Genomic DNA, 22,806 nt, shown 5'->3' with positions numbered 1-22,806 from the left:
ACTCAAAAAGGCAGGCCAAATTCCTCTTGGAGCTGAAGGCAAGAAGAAGCAGGTACCTATCTTTGCGTGTCTCCCCACCCGTGTTTTGGGGAAGGCAGTCCCTGTTTCCGGGCACGGCTCCCACCCCTCTCTGCCTGCGACCCCGCCGATGCCCTTTTGCTTACGTACAGCAGCCTTTGAGGGAGAACAGGAAGAGGCGAATCAAAGAAGCAGCTGTTCTCTGAATCACAATCCTCTCTGGATTTCTCTATAAAAAAAAACCTAACAGAAAGATAAGACCAAGCAGAAGCACAGCATTCCCTGAAGCCACCTCTGCAGCTGCTACCGAGAAGCTCAGCAGCACGGGGATAAAGATCAAGGTGCAAGTGCACACAAAGTTTTTTCTTTCCAGATTGAGGGTGTCTTTCACTCTGGCTTGTACAGTCTTCAAGGCAGGATAGCTACACATTCAGACTCATTTGTACAAATGGTCTGTTAGAAGCTGCCTTAGTTTGGCTCCAGCAGCTTCCTTTTTTTCACACCCTGAGTAAAGAACTCCCAAGCCCGCTTTTAATATTTTCAAAGTTCTTATTTAAGAATCAGCTCTGTCTTTGCTATTTAACAATATATGCATTTTCAGTCTACTTGCTTCCTGGCCTAAATGAGCATGTAGAGGCCAAAATCTAATATCAACACACTGTAAACAGATTTCTATCTAGACATCTATAAAAAATGTATAGATTTGAATAGTGGTTGTTTTGCAAATTCAAGAAAATATTTCTTTTTTTCATTTTAGAAAGACCAACTTGTATTATATTTTTCTGAATGCAGATTATCTCTTTCTTAATTACTTCAGATGCTTTTTCAATGAATGTCCTGAATTTCAAAATAAACTTTATTTTTTCTTTCATATACCAGATGAATTACACAGTTTCTGTAGAAGATACTCTCAAAATACTTGTAAAATAGCCAAAAATCAGAGCCATTTGTTTTGAAATGCTTAGAGACATGACTGAAACCATAATCAATAAATATGTTTCAAGTTTTCTGGCCAGAGACCTGAGGTTCTGTTCAAGTTTTGCTTGAAGTTTTATCAACAATTAGAGGTTACTAGCAAGAGCTAAGGTCATAAAACCATAGAATATCTTGAGTTGGAAGAGACCCACAAGGATTACAGAGTCCAACTCCTGGCCCTGCACAGGACACCCCAAGCATCACACCCAGTGCCTGAGAGCATTGACCAAATGCTTGTGAGCTCTGTCAGGCTGGTGCTGTGACCACTCCCCTGGAGAGCCCATTCCTGTGCTCAACCACCCTCTGGGGGAAGAACTTTTTCATGATAGCCAACCTAAATCTCACCTGACACAGCTTCATGTCATCCCTTGGGTCACTGAGTGAGAAGAAATCAGTGTCTCCCCCCTGCTTCTCCTCATGGGGAAGTTGTAGACAGCTGTGAAGTCTCCCCAGAGCCTCTCTTTCTCCAGGCTGAACAAGCCAAGTTGTTCAGATACTCCACATATGTCTTCCTCTCTTGACCCTTTAGCAGCTTCACAGCCCTCCTTTGACATCCCCTCATAGCTCTATATCATTCTTATATTGTAGTGCCCAAAGATGCACACAAAAAAACCTGAATGTAGTCATTCCTACATTATTAAAATCATAAATGACTGTGCTTTTAGCTCTTTCTCCATTCAATTGTACCCAAAATTGAGAATTATATTCATTCAACTGATCAATTTCCATGCCCATTCCTGAAAGCTTTAGACCTAATCCCTTCTTTCAGTTGCTATTTTCCTTGTGCTGTTTAGAGAAACAACAACCAAAAAACAACAACAACAAAAACAAACAAACAAACCCATTAATGACTCTCCCTCCTGGCTCATAGTTTCTTCCTTTCTGTCTGCCTTTACTGAAAAATTGTATTCTGTGTGATCCTCTTGAAAACTAGACACTTGGTCATTCCATAATTTAAGTATCAAATCCGATGCAGACTTACTTAGATTAGTAGATAATAATGTTCCCTAGACTGCCACTTGTGATGCTCTTCCACAGTACAGCCACATGGTTCTGAAATTTTACCTACACTCTTCCATTTTCCCATTCAATCCAGATTTTTTTCATAGTCTGATACCTTTTTGTTAAAGGAATCCAGGAACTCCTTTCAGTGGATCAATATGAAAAGAATTTCTAGAAAGTATGTACTCAAACTACAGGAGCAAGCTAGTGAGAATGATACATTTAGTATAAAAAATCCCTGCCAGGTAATTTAGCAGCCTTTTTGGTAAAATTACAAGGCCCACCCCAGAAGTGTTCAAGGCCAGGCTGGATGGTGCTTTGAGCCACCTGGTTTAGTGAAAGGTGTCCCTGCCCATGGCAGAGGGGTTAGAAATGGATGTTCTTTAAGGTCCATTCCAACCAAAATCACTGTATGATTTTATGATCATGCCTCCTTGCAAAACCTTTACATTCCTTCAATGAAAGAATACATACATATGACTAATGGAAGTGGCTACACTGCACAATACTTGCAGTTTTGAGGATATAGAACAGGTTCCTATGTTTTGAGGACAAAGTCTGTCACTCACATTTTAGATTTCCAATGTCTGACATGAAACCAGAAAAATGTGGCCGCAACTTACTTGCAACATGTTTGTGGACAACATGAGAAATGCATAAACCTCATTGGATAAGGGAACTGCCACATTCCACCATGACTCAGTTTAAAATGAAAGCATGATATGCAGAGAGTGCTGAAATTGGACATTTGCTACCTTGTTGCTTTACAGTCAGTAAAAGTCACCATGGACCTTCAGAAAGCTTTTCTCCCATTCACTGTGTTTTTAAGCATAGATGTTACTAAATTTCATAATGTAGAAGACAGTGAAAAAACAAGTCTCTCTGTTCTGACATTAAATTTGGGGTTTAAATTCCCATTCTGGTAACTCCTGTAGACCTTTTCCCATATACTTTGCAAATGGTACTAATATGGGCAGAAAAAAGAACTTTCCAACAAGCTTAGTTGGTGACCTTGAATGACACTTTACATTTCATAAAGTGTGAAAACAGACCTCGTTAATTACTTAAAGCATTTGTTTTCTTGATTAAGCATTTAATGAATACATGGCTTTAATTTTCATTGTAACTCGGGCTTCTGAATGGAAAAGTCACTATTTAAAAAGGGCTTAGATGCCTGACTTGGATATTTTTTGATCATCTTTTGTTAGGTTTAGCATTAAAAAAAAATGAAGCACACATTCCTGTAATATTTCATCAAGTTCTGACTAACAGAGAAACAGAAATGTTCTAAAATGTACAATTACAAACAGGCATAAACTCTGAGACATTTTTGTGGTTTCAGAGAAAACTGACTTAAGTACATACGTCTGGAAAGTCCCACCAAGAAGCCACTTCTGTATTTTCAGGAAATTAAGCAAAAAGGCCCGTTGCAATTTTTCTATTGTCATTTGTTTATTTATTTTAAGCCACATAATAAGCAGAAATTTTTGATCATAGGTGCAATATTTAGGCCAAAAAGAAATGTTTTGAAGATAAAAGAGTTGTTTATATAAACAACTCTTCTCAAAAATTTTTGTGACCAATTCTAATGGTCTTATATTCTCTGAGACTGTGAATAGTGGGAGGATCCAAAGCTTTGTAGCTGTGGAACCAAGTCATGATCACAGTCATTCTCTTAAATACTTTGTTTTTACTTCCTTTTTCTGGAATGACCCACAGAGACTACTGGACAGATGAAAAGTTGTAGCATATGTCAGAAGATGCCTTTGAAAAGTCTTGATAAAAAGGATGACTGGAAAAGTAGTATCCTGAATTACATCCTGAATTGCTGCTCTTGAGCCTAAGAACAGCTGTACTAGATCTGCAGGACCCCATAGCCCCACATCCTGTCCCCAGCACTGTCAAGAGCAGGGACCTGCAGTATGAGTATGAGAACAGGAAGACTGCATTGTCAACATTCCCCGGTATCTGGAAGATCCCAACGACCAGTAGTTTGGAATTCAGAAATTTCTTTAAATGGGAGCCTTGGGTTTGTCCAGCCCCATATTCTATCACCAAAAATATCTGTAACTAGATGCATAAAACCCAGTAAAAGTGGATTAAACATACACTTTCCCAGTCTCTTGATTCTTTCAGATTTGAGGACTTCCTAATCCTGATACCTTTTGTGCAGTAATCCACCAACAGGTCTCCCGCTTAGACAACCTTTCCCTGAAATGCTGTAAATTGCCAAAATCCATGATCCAGTTGGTAACAAGCCCTTTGGTAACTAGTTTCACAAGCCTCTTACCCCTTCTGCTTTGAATTTTACTGCAATAGCTTAATTTGATGGTCACTCCTTGCAATTGATAGAGACTGCAAGAAGTTGCTTCATGATAATAAATGTTACAAGGATTAAAATTACAGTCAATGGGATACTGATGTAGCTCAGAATCACATTTCTCTTTTTCAAAAAGCAAATTTCTTCGTCATGCCTACTGTCTGCATTGACAAAAAGGAAAGTTTTTTTCCTTTTTTTAGGAAAGTTTACCAGATCAAAGCTTTTTCCAATTCTCTTAGAGTTTCTGGATTTCAGTAGCCCTTTCTATGTAAAGCCCCTGGAAATCCAGAACCGAGGCAGAAGGCACTTGAAAGATTTCAAGCATGAGTAAAGAATTCTCTTCCAATGCTGAGAAAATAGACAAGGAAACCTGAAAACCAGACTTTTTGTAATAATACAGATATCAGACAATTAGAGACTTGCAGCTGCCAAACTGTAGCCTGATCATTCAGGATACTTTGACTCTGTCCCAAATGACCTCTAAGCAATATTGCAAAGCTGTGAGACTCAGAGCGAGCCCTAAACTGCACAATTAGTGATCACGATGGAGAGGTCACAAGTTAAAGCTTAAATAGAAAGTATCTGCTTCATATCATTTCTGTGCAATCTTTGCACCTTTGTGCTGAGAAAAAATGTAAGTTCTGTAGGACTAACAGAAAATGCAAGGAAACAAGAAGATTTTTTGCTCTGACATAGTAAGTACTGTCATAGTTCTGCCGCTGAAGGGTGATGAGCTCACATAGTTCATAGAATCAGAGCACATGCACATTATGGAATGTCCAGCAGCAGTTGACACCGTTCCTTTGCTCAGTTGCCTCTTTGGTGTTGTGAAAGCATCTGTCTTCTGATATTGCAGGTGCCTTTTCATGTTAATACCTTACACTTTGTTTTTCTCTTCTATTTTTAGGACAAAGTCCCCAAACATCTTACCTTACTAAAGGCACAATGTTGTATCAAGTGGGCATTTTTATAAGGGTTTAATTCTGAAACATGCAAGCAGTGATGTGAATTAGCAGAAGAACCATGCTGCCATCCTGTATCCTGCTCCTCCCACGCAGAGCACAGTGCTGTGTGCAGCGTCACGGCCTCACCTCGCAGAGTCTGCGCTCTGGCAAGGCGTGACAGCTGAGCTTGCACACGCCACCACGCTCCACAGAAATGCTGGGGCTTCTTATGCATAGTGACATGCTGATAAACGCTTAATTAAGCTGCTGTTTATGAGTGTCTGCTTCTACTGTAGATCCTAATTCATTTGCCTCTGCCTATACAATGTCTCTATGAGCCAAATAGGGATTATATTGCAATTGGTATCCTCCTGTGTGTGCCTATACAAAGGATGATTAGCTGCAAAGCCTTCTGTGAGACATTTTATATGGAAAACTACTTACAAAATGTATCGGGTTGCACCAGACAGCTGCCGAAATTCTGCAATGAGTATCTGCTAACCATTTATATGCCAAGATTGCCATTCAAAGTTATTTGTAACTGTATCCACTAATGAAAAAAAAGAAAACAAAAAAACAAAAAACCCCCAACTATTTGGCAAGTAACAGTTTTCTGACTCCCAGTTGCCCTGGTACTCAACATTATACCAGCCCAGCACAAGGGTCTCATTGTGCTTTTTCTCATGTTACCAATTTCTGTGGTCTACTGTGTTGTCACTCGAAATTTCAGATGTGTGTTTCTAATTGAATGCTTCCTTCTGTGATAATAAAGGTGATTCATATAGTGATATAATGTCCTAAATATTATGTGTTTCTTCAGAACACACTAGACACTTTTGCTTTAATGCCAATCAGTACAATTCTTTAAGTATACACCTTTTTTCCAAAAGGGGGTTAAAAAAGACAGTGAGGGCTGCAAATAATATGATCTCTGAAGAGATCTATGTGAAAAGGTATAAAGATATAAACCTTTTTCTTTGCACTGGAATCAGCAAAAGCATTTCTGACACAATTTGTGTGACAGTATGTATATTCTATGGTGTCTTCCCTCTTTGAACATGTTCTCAGTAAAGATGCTGAATAAAATTAGGTGGTACTTAGAAGCAGATGCCTGTTGTATGCTGTCTTCGAGCAGCAATGAGCACAGTTGAAATCTGTGCTTCTGTTGGAGTCCCTTGTCACTCCCACAATAAAAATAACATGACTGTGCTGAGTAGATGTGACTTCAAGTTTTATTTATACATCTTTATTATTATTATTATTTACACCTGTATTTAGATTTCACTTTATTTTAAACTACTCTGTCATAGGTCATAATTTATGTTTCCTCACCCTGTCTTTTAATTTGCAACCCAATCATAGTGAAGCTTGTAAAAAAGAGAACCCTGTAGAGCAAAATAGGGAGAAGAAGTGCAGGCTGTTTCACTAGAAAAGAAGAATTTTTCCCTTTTCAGATACCAAGAGGCTTTATCTGGGAACCTAATGGGTGACCTTATCTCTAAAAATTCACAAACGTGCTGAAGTCCTGATTCCCTGCCCCTTTAGGTTTAGCAAAGTAACAAGAATTACAAAATTATTCATGTGGCTTACAACTTAATTTATCTATCCAGTTATTCCCCTCAGAACTTGAAAGGGCAGGTAAAAATAATATGCACCCCACCTTGCCACCCACCTTCATTGCCCTTTTTTACCTCACTCAGCATTTCCTTGTCTGATGGACATGGGAGTGACAGCAGAACTACTTTAGTTTGGCTGCCAAATCCTCTTTTCTTGTGGGAGTTGGGAGACCTGCTAGTAAAGGTACCCTCTGCATATTCAGATTTGAAGGTCATTGTCTGGCTTTGTGCTACTAATGTAGTAAGCTCAGTGATCACTTCTTGATAATGATCCTGTCAGTGATCCTGATAATACAGGATCCCTTCTTTGAAGCTTTAACCCTAAAAGACACCATTTCCATTTGGCAGTAGTTTCTGATTCAAATGTTTACTGAAGTCAGGCTTCCTCTTTTGAGAACTGGAGGAAACTAGATTTGTCATTTGAAATGTCAGCAGTTTTACCTAGAAAAAAAAAAAAATGGGGTGTGAAGTAAAGCCAGGGATTTGTACTTCTATCATAACACTGGCAAGACCTCTGAAAACAGGAAGAAGAACGGGTCTTGGAATATTTTAAGTGTGGTGCCAAATTAGTTCCAACCTGTATCTATTAAAAAGTAGAAGTCAGCAGGAACATGAAACACTGTTGATTTATGCTCCTTAATCTCCTCCCAATGTCATATTACTCCCATTGTACAGTTGGATTTACAAGGTCCAGCAAAGGACTAGCATCACCAAGGGCTATGGAAAGCCCTGTGTACACAGGTAGAGAAAAGGAATGTCTTCTCCTTAAATAGCAATCTTAAAGTATTTCTCTCAGTGTGAGATTGGAAATGGCAACATACTCACCACTGTCAAAATACACTTTAAAAATATTTTTTAAAAAATCGTTTTACACAAACTAAAGGCATTATTATCACATGGACAGAAAATCAATTTTTGTCAGAATAACGTTAATTACAAAATCTAAAACAATATTTACATATTCAAAAGCACAACCACATAATGGCGATGCAAAAAGCCTCTGTGCAGGACAGTTTCTGGTCTATTGTCCATTAAAATGGGACTATTTGGCTTCTTTTCAGAAAATCTACCTTGAATCAGGTCAGCAGTCTGGTGACTTCACCCATTGCAATCACATTTCAGTGATTCATTCACCACAAGAGACTGAACACAAGACAGACAGACATGAAAATGAAGAATCAATAAAAATAAAATCTGTGGAAAATATAGTCTGAGAGCATCACTCAAAAAACCAAGGTGAATGAAATGTTTGTAGATACAGGAGTGCCACGTTTTTGACACAGGATGACAGATGGGTAAAGGTGTGATTCACCAGCATTTACTGAACAGAGAATTAATCTCAATATTACAAGCAAATTTGTGCTGCAGAGGAAAGTCTGAGAGAGACCATATGGCTTTAAGTCAGGAAAATAACAGGTTTGCTGCCTGTAAAAAAAAACTCTCATACTGAGGTATGTGGTTTTGATGGCAGATTTAGCAAATGATTGGCACAATATAATAGAGTGTAATTTTAAGAACCACAGAATTATCCTACATTGGTGTTATATGCCTTTACTGTATGGGCTGAAGTCTCAGCCTGCCTCTAAATGTTTGTCTATTTCTTTTTTAATATTCATTATTCATTATTTTTCAAAAAATATATTTTGTTTGAAGCAATGTGTAATATATCATTCAATCTATTCACTGAATTTAGCTTTACTTATTTGAGGGAGAGACTCTAAAAGCAATTATTTTCATTTGTAAATGTGAACAATTAACAGGGAGAATTCTGTTAGTTTTGCAATTAATTTCTTCTTATGGATGCATAAGTCAAAGTTGAAAAAAAATCATGTTTGATAAATTTTGTCCCAATTTGCAGATGAGATTACATTCCTCCACAACACTTAAGAAAAAAAAAGGCTTAGGGAACTCACTTATGTGTTTATTCTAAATATGTTCGATGTACATAGAGGAAAAAATATCTAACTGTATCCTATCAAGTATTCCTGGAAACTGGTGATGATCTCTTACAAACAGGAAACACATGGCAGGGGACAGAACACGGTGCAGTGGCTTGCAGAAGTCACACCTCAGCTGCACAAATGAATTCATGCTGTGTTTTGACCTGAGAACTAGCAGACAACAGTGCACTTAGTCCTTTCCACAGAGAACATCCACGTTGCTCCCTTCCCCAGTAACAGTGCCCAAAAGCCCAGTGGCAAAGCTGGCCAAAAGAAGAACTCCTTGGAGCAGTGTGGAGGGCAGAGGGGAGGAAGGAGAGCAGCCAGCGTGCAGAGCTCCCCTCCAGCAGCCTTGCCCTCCCCGTGCTGCCACGCTTCCTACCCAGCCAGGAACCCCTCCCAACCAACCAAACCTTCTCTGGCAACAGACCCAGGCAAATTACATGCGTGAAGTCCACTTTAATTACAGCCCCTGCAGCCACAGAGCACAGCTTGTGATGCATCTTCTCAGTAATTCAACCCAAGGCAGACCAGCCAGCTGAGGAAATGAACAACAGTAATTCCCCTCACAACATTTACATCCTCTTCCCAGTACTTCCTCATCTTTCTCACTGCGTCTTTTCTTTCTCAATATAGAACTTCAAATATATGCATGCATAATTCAATTCTGTATTACACAGCTTCTTCTGTGATTTTTGGTATCCTTTTTCAGTTTTAGCATGATTCCATATTTCTCCAATGTGGGACTAGAAAACAATAACAACAAAAAAAATCTGAAGTGCTTCCTGGCAAATTTTGCATTTCCATGATAACCTTCAGTCTTCTGTGTAGCTGCAGAGAACCTTTATCTAGTTTCTCAAAATCTCCTTTGACCATTCCTATAAATCTAGTCAGGGTTACCAACTCAAACGCGTAACAGCAGCCCTAAGTGCCCCAAAATTACCTTCAGAAAATACCTGAGATGCCTCTCTTCCATTTACATGCCTGATTAAGTGCTTATCTGCTATGCAGAGCAAAGCTCTTGCTTTGAAAGTTCTGTTTACTTAACAATTATCTTTCTGAACTAGAGCAATGCTAGAGGTTTCTGCTCTGGTATTTCCAAATCCCTTCTTGGCATGGTTAATCAATCCCAAAGCCTTTTTCTTGTTTAAACAGAAGACTGGATTTATGAAGGCCACAAATCAAGTTTCTTTACTTGATGTTATAGTTTGAGTAATCTCTGTATTTCTCATCTGTAAAATGAAGACACTGACCTACATGCCAGCTTAGCAGCTCTGCACTACTCCAGTGAGACAAAACAGTTTTAACTGCTGATAGGCTTTATAGAAAGATAATGGTTTTCACTTTCCTTCTGTAGCTTCAGTGGCTGCAGAATGTTTGGCTTTCCCTTTTCCAAAGACTTGGCGTGAACAGCTCTCTGGGAGAAAGTGGGTGTGTTCCTGTCAGATTCATCTCTGCCTGAAATGTGGAGTTTAAGCCGTGGTCCTTTAACTTCTCTGAATGAAAATTTTTTCTTTGTTGACTCTGTTTTTTTCAGAATTAGTTCACTTAAAGGAGAACATGATCCGTTACCTTCTGGTGGGACTGGATCTGATTTTAGCCCCCAATTCAGTACATACAAAGAATTTTTTTCAGCTATGTTCACATCCCTCTTAAGATAGGCTCTCTTCTTTGTGATTTCAAGCATGCTTCAGTATTAGCCAATATATAAGGGAAAATATGTACATTTTCATTCTTCCAAGAATAGTCTAGTATTAAATAACCATAAATCAGTCAGAGACTGATCCCAGCTGAGATCACAACTCAAAACTCCAAAACTCAGAGCAGAGCCCAATGTTTGAATCTCTTCTATCCAAAATTGTATAAATCCTTCATGAATGTGGCTAAAGTACTACAATATATACAGCTTCAATTGTTTTCTGTCCCTGCTTAGCTGTTTTCATGGCATCAGTCTTGTTGCTTTATCTTTCCCACACTCAATTTCTGCAGCTATAAAATGGTGTTAAACTGCACTTCTCTGTAAAGTATTATAAGATGAACTGGAGAAATGTTTCTGTAGTCCTTAAGTTTTATTATAGTGATCATGATTAGAACCCTAAAGGTTGCACTGAATATAAGCCAAAGATTTCCTTGCCATTCATCGCAGGTACAGAAGCAAGACATTTTTCTGGATATCAAAAGTGACTGGACTGCAGTTTTTGCCCTCCAAGTAATTCTCCATTTGTGAGTGACAGACATACTTACTAGGTGATGTATAACACAGAGCATCTACCTGAGGACTTCCAGTAAAATAGATACCCTTGTTCACCTTAGTCCGTGATCTGGCATGTAAATGGAAAGTCAGAGGATTTTAAAGGTTTCCACATTTGGTATGCATGTTGGTAATATTAAGAGTAGAATTTGTTAAGGAAAGCATTACTTAACCAAAAAGTACTGCCACTTTTAAAAGACAACATGCATTTCTGGCAGATGCTTCTCAGTACAGGACAGCAATGAAACTTTTACTGCTTTGCATGTGCAGGTCATTGCCAATTATGTAAATAGGGCAAATAAGAAACTAGAGAATCTTACATTGGGCAGTGCTCTTTACTAGGATAAATAATTCAACAGATATAGAAGTAACCAACCTTGTAAAGTTAGGTTTACGTAAAAGAACATACCACTTTTGCAGTAAAGTCAGTTACCCAGTCCTTGCATCATCTTGCCTTACAAATTGGCCACATACTCATGCTGACCTAAATTACTGGTTTGTAATTGGACATAATCTTTGAAAGATTTCTCATTTGGGACTGAACTTTTTATGACCTGCGTAGAAAACTGCTATGTGACAGGGAAAAAAAAATACCATAATTTGAGTTATGATGAGTTTTGTGAGTTTTGCTCATAGGGAGACAACAATTGATTTGGAAGTTTAATTTACATAGAGATCATTCCAAAAAGCATTTTACAAATACAACAAAGATAGAATGCTTTTCTGACACTAAAGAGTTAAATCTGGCCCTGAAAAAGCAGTTAAAGCAATTTCTGAATGTTTTCTTTTGGCTTTCCTCTCCTTCCATGCTTTCATGCATGAGATGCAAAACAAGTCCTATGCCTGGAATTTCTGTGCAAAGCTTAGGCCACCAGCATAACTGCTGAAATTGGTTGGTTGTCCCAATGATAAATTAGTGATTTGCTAAATAAAATCATTCTGCACTGCAGGTTTATTTGCCAGTGCTGGGCTTACGTATGTGGACAACAAATCTGAAAGTATGGCTTTTGTTGTAGCCAAACAAACCTGAATTTGAACATGTACAGTTTATAAACTGCCAGGTAGCTCTAGACAAGCTGATTATATGTAGTTTTTGCCTATAAAGGAGGGATGCAAGAGGTCAGAGCTACTTCACTTACAACTTTTCTTCAGAATGCTTTCTCAGGATGGTGTAGACAGTCATTAAGATCAAAAATCTCATTAAGTGTGACTCATATCAGCCATAGTTTGCTGAATCATCCATTTTTAGTTGAAGGGCTTCACATTCTCCTTGCACAACAATTGCACAAATGCAGCCTAAACTGGGTATAAAATGCTCCCAAATGTGGAGATGTTACTTTATACTCTCTGCACTCAGTTAGTTCCAGTGCAAATATTACTCACCATAAATAGCAATGGCAAACAGAACTTGAAGAAGAAAATCCAGGGCACGAAATATTCTGGTTATGTGATATGCTCTATGGAATAAAACACACAAATTCACACACACAAAAAAAGGGTTATACTGTTATTTATTTTGCAGCTTAGTTACTTATCACATTGCTTTGGGCCAAAGATTCTATTATTAGGGTTTAGAAATAATCTTACATTTATAAAAAAAAGAAATGGAACTTATTTTAAACCAGTTACTAGTGCTAACTTTGCTTTAGAAAAAGCTTGTTTTGAAAAAAAAATTAACATGCTCATTTCATTAATTTTGTATTTGTAGCATAATATCTGAGTTATAAGTGCTTCTAGTAGTCATTACGTAAGTCAGAATTTAGTTTCTTATTTTTAATTGACTTATAAAATAGGAATAATTAAATCATGTTTTGAAGTACTAAAGGATCTTCGTGAAAATTTCATTATTAAGAGTAACTTCTACCTCCACTATTCCTTTTGCATAAGACACCCAAGGTGCTGTACAAATATTCTAAGTGAAATCTTACAACCCTAGCATGAAATCCTGATACTAATGTGGGCTCAGGGGTACAGAAAGAGCACTGTAAGATATTAGCTTCACTGTTCATCATCATCAAAACAGCCAGGACTGAGAAGAAAATAATTTGAAAGTATCTGAAAGTCAGCAAGAAAAACACCAAAGAAAGTGCTGAGACCAGAGTGGCTGCATTCGAATTTCCAGTCTTTTCAGCCTTCTAACTCCATTCATCTCTGGAACAATTTTCAGTGCTGGAAATCTTTTGTCATAAATGTATGTTTTACATTTGATTATTTCAGTAGTAGTGATAGCAATAGTGGTATGTGTTATTATTCCCTTCATGTCCAAAACACCAGTTTCTGAGCACCAAGGATACCCAAATATCTATGATCTCAGACCTGACAAAATTTGGGTTACTGGACAAAAACTAACCTGTACTGAGTTACAACAGCATGGATGTCCATAGGTTACTGTGATTAAAGCACTACCAAAACTTAGATTGGTTCTCTGCTTTTTGTTGGACAAAATTACTGTTTCAACTTTTCATTTAGAGCTAAGCCTGTTAGCAGCAGCAGCAGCTCCTGTAGTATGTATTTCTTGAATGCTTTAAAATAATGTTAAGAGAAGTGCTAACACATAAGCAACTCAATGCTGCTCTTTAGGAAAGAAGAGTGACTAAGGTGGAGACTGACACACATCAGAGTAAGAAAAGCTTTTCTCTCTGCACATCTTTTCTTGAGGTGTGATGTGATTGTAAAGCTCCAATTTAGAAATAAAGAACTGGTCAGGCATTAGTTGATAATATATTTGCATTAAGTTATAAAATATGACTGTTTGTATTATGAAACTCTGAAAAGGATTTTGGAGGTTTTTGGATGTCTTAGCAGCCCAAAATTGTTTTCATTCATTAATAAAACTAGTTGATCTATTTTCCTGAAACCAAAAGTAAGTTCTTCCTGAAACCCTTAGTAAATGTGTTACACCACACAAACTCCTTGAATGAGCTTGCCCAAATCTACCTTGAGGGGGCTTATTTGAACACTGCTGTCCTCATTGTAAAAACCACAGTCACCACAGCCTCCTCCATTTTGGCAAAGCTGTGGATCTGCCTATAGACAGATATAGGGACAGCTTTTGCCTAGCACTTAAGGTAGGTAACATTCTCTTTGTATGCAAGTTCCTATCAAGTTACTCATTTACCAGTTACAACATTCTTCTCCATCTTCTGTTCTATAGATGTATACATGTGTACAGAAACACACACACAAATTAAGATGAAAACTGGAAAGTACACATAAATATCCAAGCCACAAAGGGCTTTCTAAATTTGTAACCCCTCAGTCTTATCAGTACAAACAATCTTACTGATCTTTGCTAGGAAGCAAAAGTGCCAGGATAATAATATGACACACAGGATTGTTCCCTGCCTGCTGAATGAAATGTGGATTTAAAATTTAGGAAATATTTACTGTATATTTTAATATACTCAAATATATTTAAAGTCTTTTATCAGCAAGATAATTGGTAATTAAATGATCAGGTTTCATTTCATTTACATGTGTAATATTTGCATGATAAGGTGTTGTGTTATGCATTTTGTTGACACTTATACTCTGCCAGAGAATATGCTGTGCAGAGCTAATGAAAGAAATTATATTATTTTGCTTGTAATGTTTTTTTACTGTATTATCACCATACGATTTAATTATTCTGATCAGTTGAGACCTGGCATTACACTCATGCAGAGATAGGGCAAAGATTTGGAACTATAATGGTAATACTTTAACCACTTTGCATGAAATTATAGGCAATATTTAAATTTCTCTCCAAATTTAGAATAAATTCAGCCTGTGAACATACTTTTTTACTTCAAGTTTGGGGGGCTTGTTTGTTTTTCTTCCTAATAACCAGGGTTATTTCTAAGTCATTAGAGTTCCCTTAAAAATCAGGCTTTTGTGTGCATGTAGATTTGCTCTTGAATGTCTAATAAACAGTTTTGATTTGGAAATTAAAATTGGCAATTGATTAGACCACTCTAGAGCACAGTATAGCTCCACACTGGTAAGAGCTACTCATATAGATTTTACTGAAGTAAGGCAGTGCAAATTGCAGCTTATATACAAGCACCTTTCTTGGAGAGCTAAATGACAGATACTTGCTCTTTCATTGACTTGAACTTATTTGCAACTAATAACACAGACATGATAAAAATCTGTGTAGTAAAAAAGCATTTGCTTAGATTTTAAATGGTTTGTTTGAGACCTAATCTTGATCTTGTTAAATTTGCTGGTAAAATTCATGTAAACATCAATTGGAGGTTTAATCCTTTTGCGGATTAAAATGTTCTTGCCCATAAGTGAAGATGTTAGCTATTGGTCCATGTGAAAGAAACCCCTGTAAAACAATAATATCCGCCTGAGTCTGAATTAGATGGCTCCTTCAATATTCATACTTGTGGTTCAGCAGAGGGAGAGGTTATCTTTCATGAGACACAGCAGCCAATTACTGCTTTAGACTTCCTGAATAATTCACTAAAAAGTGAATACTGAAAGAAGTGTACTTAATGCTTTATTCCATTCTGAAAGTTTGATCAAAATGTGTGACTGGATCGAGCAGAAGCTTGGCACTAATTCTGATATGCCTTTTCTGAGAGGAGGATGCTCAAAAGATCTGGAGTATTTTTTTTGGTAAATTGGCAATTGTGATTGCCTGGGGGAGTGGACAGGGGTAGAGACTGTTTTATTGAACGGATGAGAATTCTGAACACAGCAGGAAACACAATCTACAATGCTTTCCAAAAATGCCGGCACTGATATTAAACATGTATGCCTCATCCCAGCTGAGTAATGAGAGTACTGTGACTTAAATTTATTTCTCATAGTGGGGAAAAACACATCCCACAGTGATAAAGCAGTAGAATAACAATGAGACAACCTGGAGGATGAGCTCTGTGCCGTTCACTCTACACCTGTGCTGTGTACCTGCCAGTCAGGTCCCATGGCCCCTCCATCCTGTGCCAAACTGAATCCCAACAAAAACACTGCTGGTAATGTTGTTGTGCTGCATGACTCCCAAGCTGAAGTTCCAGCTCATGAGAACTAATGGCAACAGTATTAACTATTTAAGCACTATTTGAATGCTAAAAACATCAATTCTAGGTTGTTTTATACTTCCTGCTCATTTTTCCTTCCTGATCCCAGAGGAACTGCAACAAAAGGTCTGTCCCTGTCTTCCAATATACTTATTTTATAATCCAAGGGAGTCTGGGATGTAGAAAACTCTTCTGGTCAGGAGGAAAATATCTCATCTGCATAACTGCAAGGTCCATTTCCTAGAACTTGCCTGGCCCAGTTCCCTAAATGTGGCAACTCCTACTACTTTCCCTGGACAAGCTCAGCACAGTCTCGTGCACGTGTCCCAACAGCAGGAACCTTACCCTGATCCAAGGACACTTGCACCAACAATGTGGTTTTACTATTGAATCTTTTTCAGGATGAAAAGAAACATGATGTTGCTTAAAGCTTTCCCCTGGGTGCCACAGGGCACCGGGCAGTAACACCCCATTCTGTCTTGTCCTTCTCTCCATGGACTCTATATCAAGCTACATTTGGAGGTGACAGCAAGTACAGCCTCTACTTGAATAATCAGGAAATGTTGTTATGCAGTAGCCCTTGGTAATTTATTGTTCTTTAAAGAAAAATATGGGGAAAGAAGCCATCAAACAGCTCAATTAGGACAACATACTTCAAGTTGCATCTCCCTGTGTTTAGCAGATGATAAAGACATTGAACATCAATAATGAAACCATATGGACTAAATTTTTTACCCACTCTATTCCCAGTTCCATGTTTTCTTGTGGCAAAGTCTGGTTTTGCCACTGTCAAATTTTACATTTGATCTGTCCTAGTTATCCCTCCCATCCCTTTGATTAAATTAGTTGCATATGTAGATTTGCATTTGTGTGTTTTCTATTGTTAGACAGCATCTAATACTGCATCTCTTTCAAATGAGAGTAAGAAGAATGGGCACAAGCTGCATTTTATCAGTGGGTTTCCCTACTGTCTTCTCAAAGAATGTAACACTTTTCTCCTCAGGCTTCTTTCTTCTTTGCCTTATCTTCCTATATCATGGAAGAGTTCTTTGTGTGTTAGCTGCTCTATTGAAAATACAAGGATTGTAAATAAAAAAATTAATAGATTAAAAAATAGTTTCAAAAAGTAAATTACATTAAGAAAATAGCAACAGGCTAATGTGATCCCACATAATTTCCTAACTTGTGCTGTATGAGGAGGCAGTGATGGATTTCATGCTGTGAGTGTTTTATAACTATACTGAAAAAATAGCATTTTATTGTAGGTTTGTTGCAGACCTCAAAAGCCTAATGATGGTCATGCCAAAATAGCAGAACGTGGAAGTGGTAAAATAAACCCCAAGCAGATGCCTCATAGGAATATTCTGTGCCATATGATTGCATGGTTTTACTAGGGAAGGCTTTCTCATGCAGATAGTCCAATGGATCATTAGTGAACCTGCCAGACTTATTGGACATTTCTGCTCTCTGTGAAGATATAATTCCTCTTCCTGATCCTTAAGACTTGCTTACTCATGTATTCATATAAGAGATTCATATGAGATGCTAAATATACTAGATCACTAATATATTGCAGAGGAAGTCTATTGAAAGTGGAAAATAAAATTTTCAGTGATAGCAATATGAAAATCTTAATATTTCGTAGCTTTTTCAGGTACATTACTGCAATTTTCACCAATTCTAGTTTCCGTGTAAGAGTTACCAGACACATGCATTTGGGAAAAAAGATGTGTAGCATACATAGAAGAATGAGTCACAGAAGAAAAGGGCAGAAAAAGAAGGGAGAGAAATATCTAAAACTGGGAAATGGATGCCAAAAGAGAACACTAAATCAGAAAAGTGTGAAGCCAAATTGGGGACAGTTTTAAAATCTAAAAATAAAGCTTTCAAATAGATACAAATAGGAGTAGAATTAGTCTGATCCTCTATAGGGGATCTCTCTTTAAAATATTATTTGCAGTCAGACTGAAAGGGATTTTATTTTAAATTCTGATCATATTTTGTGAGGTGCAGCCTGAGAACCATGATTTATGTAAAGAGGCTCATATGTAATATTAAAGATAAAGAGAATTATCTGAAGCTAGAGAAAAATACTCCAGCTCTGTTCTTCATCACATTGGCTGATTAATATTGACTTTCTAGCCTTTTGTGTATTGCCTGGTATCTGCTACTGTTTTTTCCAGCTGGTTATTATTCGCTCAGCAGTAAGAGGAGAGAGCACCACTTCTCTTACCTGGGTGGTAGTTATGACTTAATAACAATCTTGCTTGGAAAGATCCCCTGATTCATCCAAAATGATGGAATGGGGTATCCCGATCCATCCAAAGGTGGTACAGAAAGGGCTTCTGAGTCTCTGTGGGTTTTGAGATGAAGTAGGATTTATTCGTGATGGTGCAGCAAAAGAAATGTTCTCAGAACTGTTTCTAAGAATAGCAGGATGACTTCTATAGCAATCTTGTGAGTAATTTGAGAGCAGCATCTATTCTGTGTTTCTGAATCCCATGAGAACATTTGAAACATAAATATATATAATTGTACAACAGTTTGGGGTTTTTTTGCATCTGACTTTTTTCATTTAAAATAGCTTGACTTGCATAATAAATTTTCTGTGATCTACATTGTTTGAAGAATCTTTGTGTTATTTGGAAAGCAAGAGGATGTGCCAAATCTTGGGCTTCATATATCTTTACCTTATCTGTGAGCTAATGATGAAAGTCTATGGAAATGTAAGTGATAGATTTGAAAATGAAAGATCTGGGAGCTTCAGCAAGGGAGCTGAACCACAAGAGAATCACTTTCAGAAGATTTATTAAGATGCTGGCAACGTTTCTTCCATGTGTTTCATTTAATAGAAGCAATCACTATACAGTAGCTAGCATATATGATCAGTGAAATATACTCATGGTCAGCATAGGAGATAGAAATGGTCTCACAGTTTGAGGTAATCCCAGAGCAAATGTCAGCCTCTCACCAATCTTGAAAGCCATTGATTACAACTCTAATGGAAAATCAAATAAAAGCATTGACACTGCTGAAGAAAGGAAAACGCCATGTGGAAAGATTAAAGGACAGACACCCTGATCTAGCTGAACCCAGCTGAATGCAGCTGAAATGTTCTGAAGATTAGTAGTGGCAAGAGGCAGCTCCTTTTGCATTCTCTAAGTCCTGAAGTTGTTGGTCCCACGGTCAAACTGCTTTGGGGCTGCCTTGTACCTAAATCATGAGACCTGGAGAGTGTTTCTTAGCAAATTATTGCAAAACCATACATTCCCAGTAACAGTGTCTTTCCTTTGGAGACATCCCTTACACTGCTGGGTTGGCAGATATCAAAGACACTATTTCCTGTAATCTAGAAGAATATGATTTCTTTACATTTCGTATATTTATGGCTGCCATAAGCTTATGTTTCTCAATAATATAATTTTACATTCTCACACCAGGCAGAAATTTGATCCCAAACTTCTATAAACCATACAAAGCACAGCAGCATTTCTGAAAGCAAAATTGAAAATGTATATGCAAACATATATGTATACATATTTGGAATTCTGTAATATTTGTTATATCAGTAATACAGTGAAGCACAGAAAATTCCTAACAATAAGACTGATACGGCAAAAAATTTGAAAATATATACAGGAACAATAGGCCATAAACAAAGACTGCCTGAAAGCCCAAGTTAACTGCTACAGTCCGTGTCATCTACATAAATGCTAAAGTAATAAAAGCCAGAAAAACTTACTGATACGTATTGTAATCAAGTTCTCCACCTCAAAATTCAGCAGCTGATTTTGAAGGTTTATAATTACTGAGAAACTTAGTACCAGATCAAGAAAAATGCCCCCCTTGAGTCTTTCTATCATGTCTTTGTCTCATTTTGTCTATTCCTGCACTTTCAAAAACTTTAACAAAAATTATTTATCCTATCAGAGCATTAATACTGTGAAGCAAAATTTTTCTGATGGTTTCAGGAGATCAGGGACAAAAAATGTGCTGAATGATTGTTTTTCTTCACTCCTCATTCCTGTGGATAACTTACTTTCTTTATCTGTTTTGAGCAGTGGTTATAGGAGTGCTTCTCGGATAGTATTTTTATTTTAACAGAGGTAATTACTATGTTGATTCAGGAGGGTATATCAGCAAAGAGATGGTATCTCAAGACTTCTTTGATGGTAATCTAAAAGACAAGAGTCCAAAGAACATGCTCAAAGTGTATTTTTCACTGGTCAGCCTTTTGCAGTGCACCAGGAGTCTGTGTCCTGAGCACAGCACATTTCTAGTCAAATGACTGAAAAAATTATTTGCTTTTACATTAACATTTGCTTTTGCACACCAGGTGGATTTCTGTATAAAATATGTGTCAGTGAGCTGCTTTCTTCATTGACTTCCAAGAAAGTTTCACTCTTTGATGCTCTCTTGAGGTTTAATTTTTTAATTTCCCAAAATGCTTTACCAATCCACTTTCAGCATGCCCACTCTTACTGTTCTAAATTGATGGGTAGCCAATCAAGCTAAATAACAGTTCCCAGCAATCTCAGATATGCAGCATTTTGAGGTTCACATTTTCTAGTAACAGTAGGGGAATAATGTGCGGTTAACATATTAGAGTGAAATCAAGAGATCTAGAATCAATTCATGCTCTTACCACAGGGGCTCAGTACAACCTTGGGCTAATCATAGCAGAAAAATATACAACACATATCCTCAGGCCTCTGATGATCTAGGTGCATCCCTCACAATCAAGTCTCCCTAGCCAATTCCAGGCAATGGACAGATAATAGTTGTAGGTGTCTCCCATTTCTGTCTTTAAACAGGATTGGACTTCCACTCCCTATTGGATTATTCTCTAGATGCTCATTCAATGGCCAGTGCAATGAAGCCCAGATTTTGAGAACTGCAGACACTCTGACACCAGCAGCACCAGAGCCTACCAAGCAGGTATAATGTCATGGAAGAAAATTAGCTGAAAATGTTTATCAATTTTGAGATGTTTAATTTTTCAAGATTTCTGAAGATAGGCTGAGAGAGCTGCGCCTGTTCAGCCTCAAGAAGAGACAGCTGAGAAGGGACCTCATCTAAAGGGAGGTGTTCAAGAGGATGGAAGCAGACTTCTCAGTGCCAAGCAATAGGACAAGAGGCAATGGGCAGAAACTGATGCACAGGAACTTTCACTTGAATATGAGGAAGAACTTCTTTGCCGAGTGACCGAGCACTGGAACAGGAGTCTCTCTCACTGGAGGTATTCAGTAACTGTCTGGACACCATCCTGTGCCATGTGCTCTAGGATGACATGGAGGTTGGACCAGATGACCCACCCCCTTCCAACCCGACCCACTGTGATTCATGCATGTGATATGTGTTCATGTACATGTATGTGAATGAGTGCATGGCTACACATGCATGTGTGTCTGTGAATGAGTGTGTGTGTGTGTGTGTGTGTGTATGTGTATGAAAGATGTTTTAAAAACAAGGGTACTTCACAAGCATTTAGAAGATTGATTTAGCAATGGAAGAATTCAACCAAAAACCCAGAGCACATTTCCAGCCATGTGTTCCTCATTGTACTTGTCTGCATTTCCATCTAGAATGAATAACTGGAAACACTCTGTCAGTACACCAGATCACAAGAGGAGCAGGATGCTTCTTAACTACCACACATTTAGTAAAGGAGAAAAGGCTGTTTGCTGTAGTGTAAGTCAGATCAGGCTGAAGAGAAGCAATTCTGTCTCTTCCTCCCACACACAGACAATTTACACCTGCACAATTCAGCTGTGCTGAAGCATTTTAATCAATCTCAGAAAATCAAGAATAGGGTTTAAAATTCCCTTCTCAGGAAAGATCAGAGATGTAGGAATGTCATCATATATGTTGCAGCTGGTGTACAATGGAAAGAATTAAAAATAGTTTCTAAAATCTTACTAATTTTTTTCATATATTTGTGAATTGGATTTAGTCACTAAATTAACTGAACACTGTTCTTTGTACAGCAAATACATGTACTTTGTTATTTACAGTGGGAGATTTTTTTTATCCTTACAGAATGTGGAGGCTAAGAGGAAATATGTAAAGCATTACTATTATCCATGATTCATTGACAACAGGGCAGTTTTTGTCCATACTTCTTCAGAAATGGTGTTTCTTACAATAGTGCCAACTAAGAAAAAGAGCCCATTTTTCTAAGCACTATGGAAACAGAATAATCTTAAAACAAGCTCTACCTCAAACAGTTTACAACCTAAGGAATGAGAGAAAGCAGATAGGGGTTGTTACTCTTTATGTCTTGTCTTGTATAATGAAACTGTAAAGAATTATATAAATTGTTGCTAATTCTGATGTAGCTTTGTGATTTGCAGATTAAACTGAAACTAAGTATGGTTTCTGCCCTACTGTTCCAAGACACATTTGAATTTCTGGATCTGAATGAACCTGACAACCTTCTTTCTCACAAAGGCTTTTAGTTTTACTTCCACAGGTTTTTAATCAAACTTGGATGAAAGGGGAGACATGCTGAAGGTTTTCTCATGCCTTCTAATCAGAATTCTAAATCAGATGAGGCATCAAAATCAGATCACACTTCTTTATACTTAATCTGAATATTAATACTGTTTATTTGCCCTTAATTGTTCTGAAGTTGTTAAAATGCTCTCATATAAACTAGTGAACTGCTTGCAAATGTTAGCAGACTGAGGTAGCAGGAAGAAATTTGATGGAAAAAATAGCTTTAAGGTCTT

Source organism: Prinia subflava, chromosome 5 (genome assembly GCF_021018805.1).
Source record: "Prinia subflava isolate CZ2003 ecotype Zambia chromosome 5, Cam_Psub_1.2, whole genome shotgun sequence".
In the NCBI taxonomy this organism is placed as follows: domain Eukaryota; kingdom Metazoa; phylum Chordata; class Aves; order Passeriformes; family Cisticolidae; genus Prinia; species Prinia subflava.
This window is presented reverse-complemented; position numbering follows the sequence as displayed.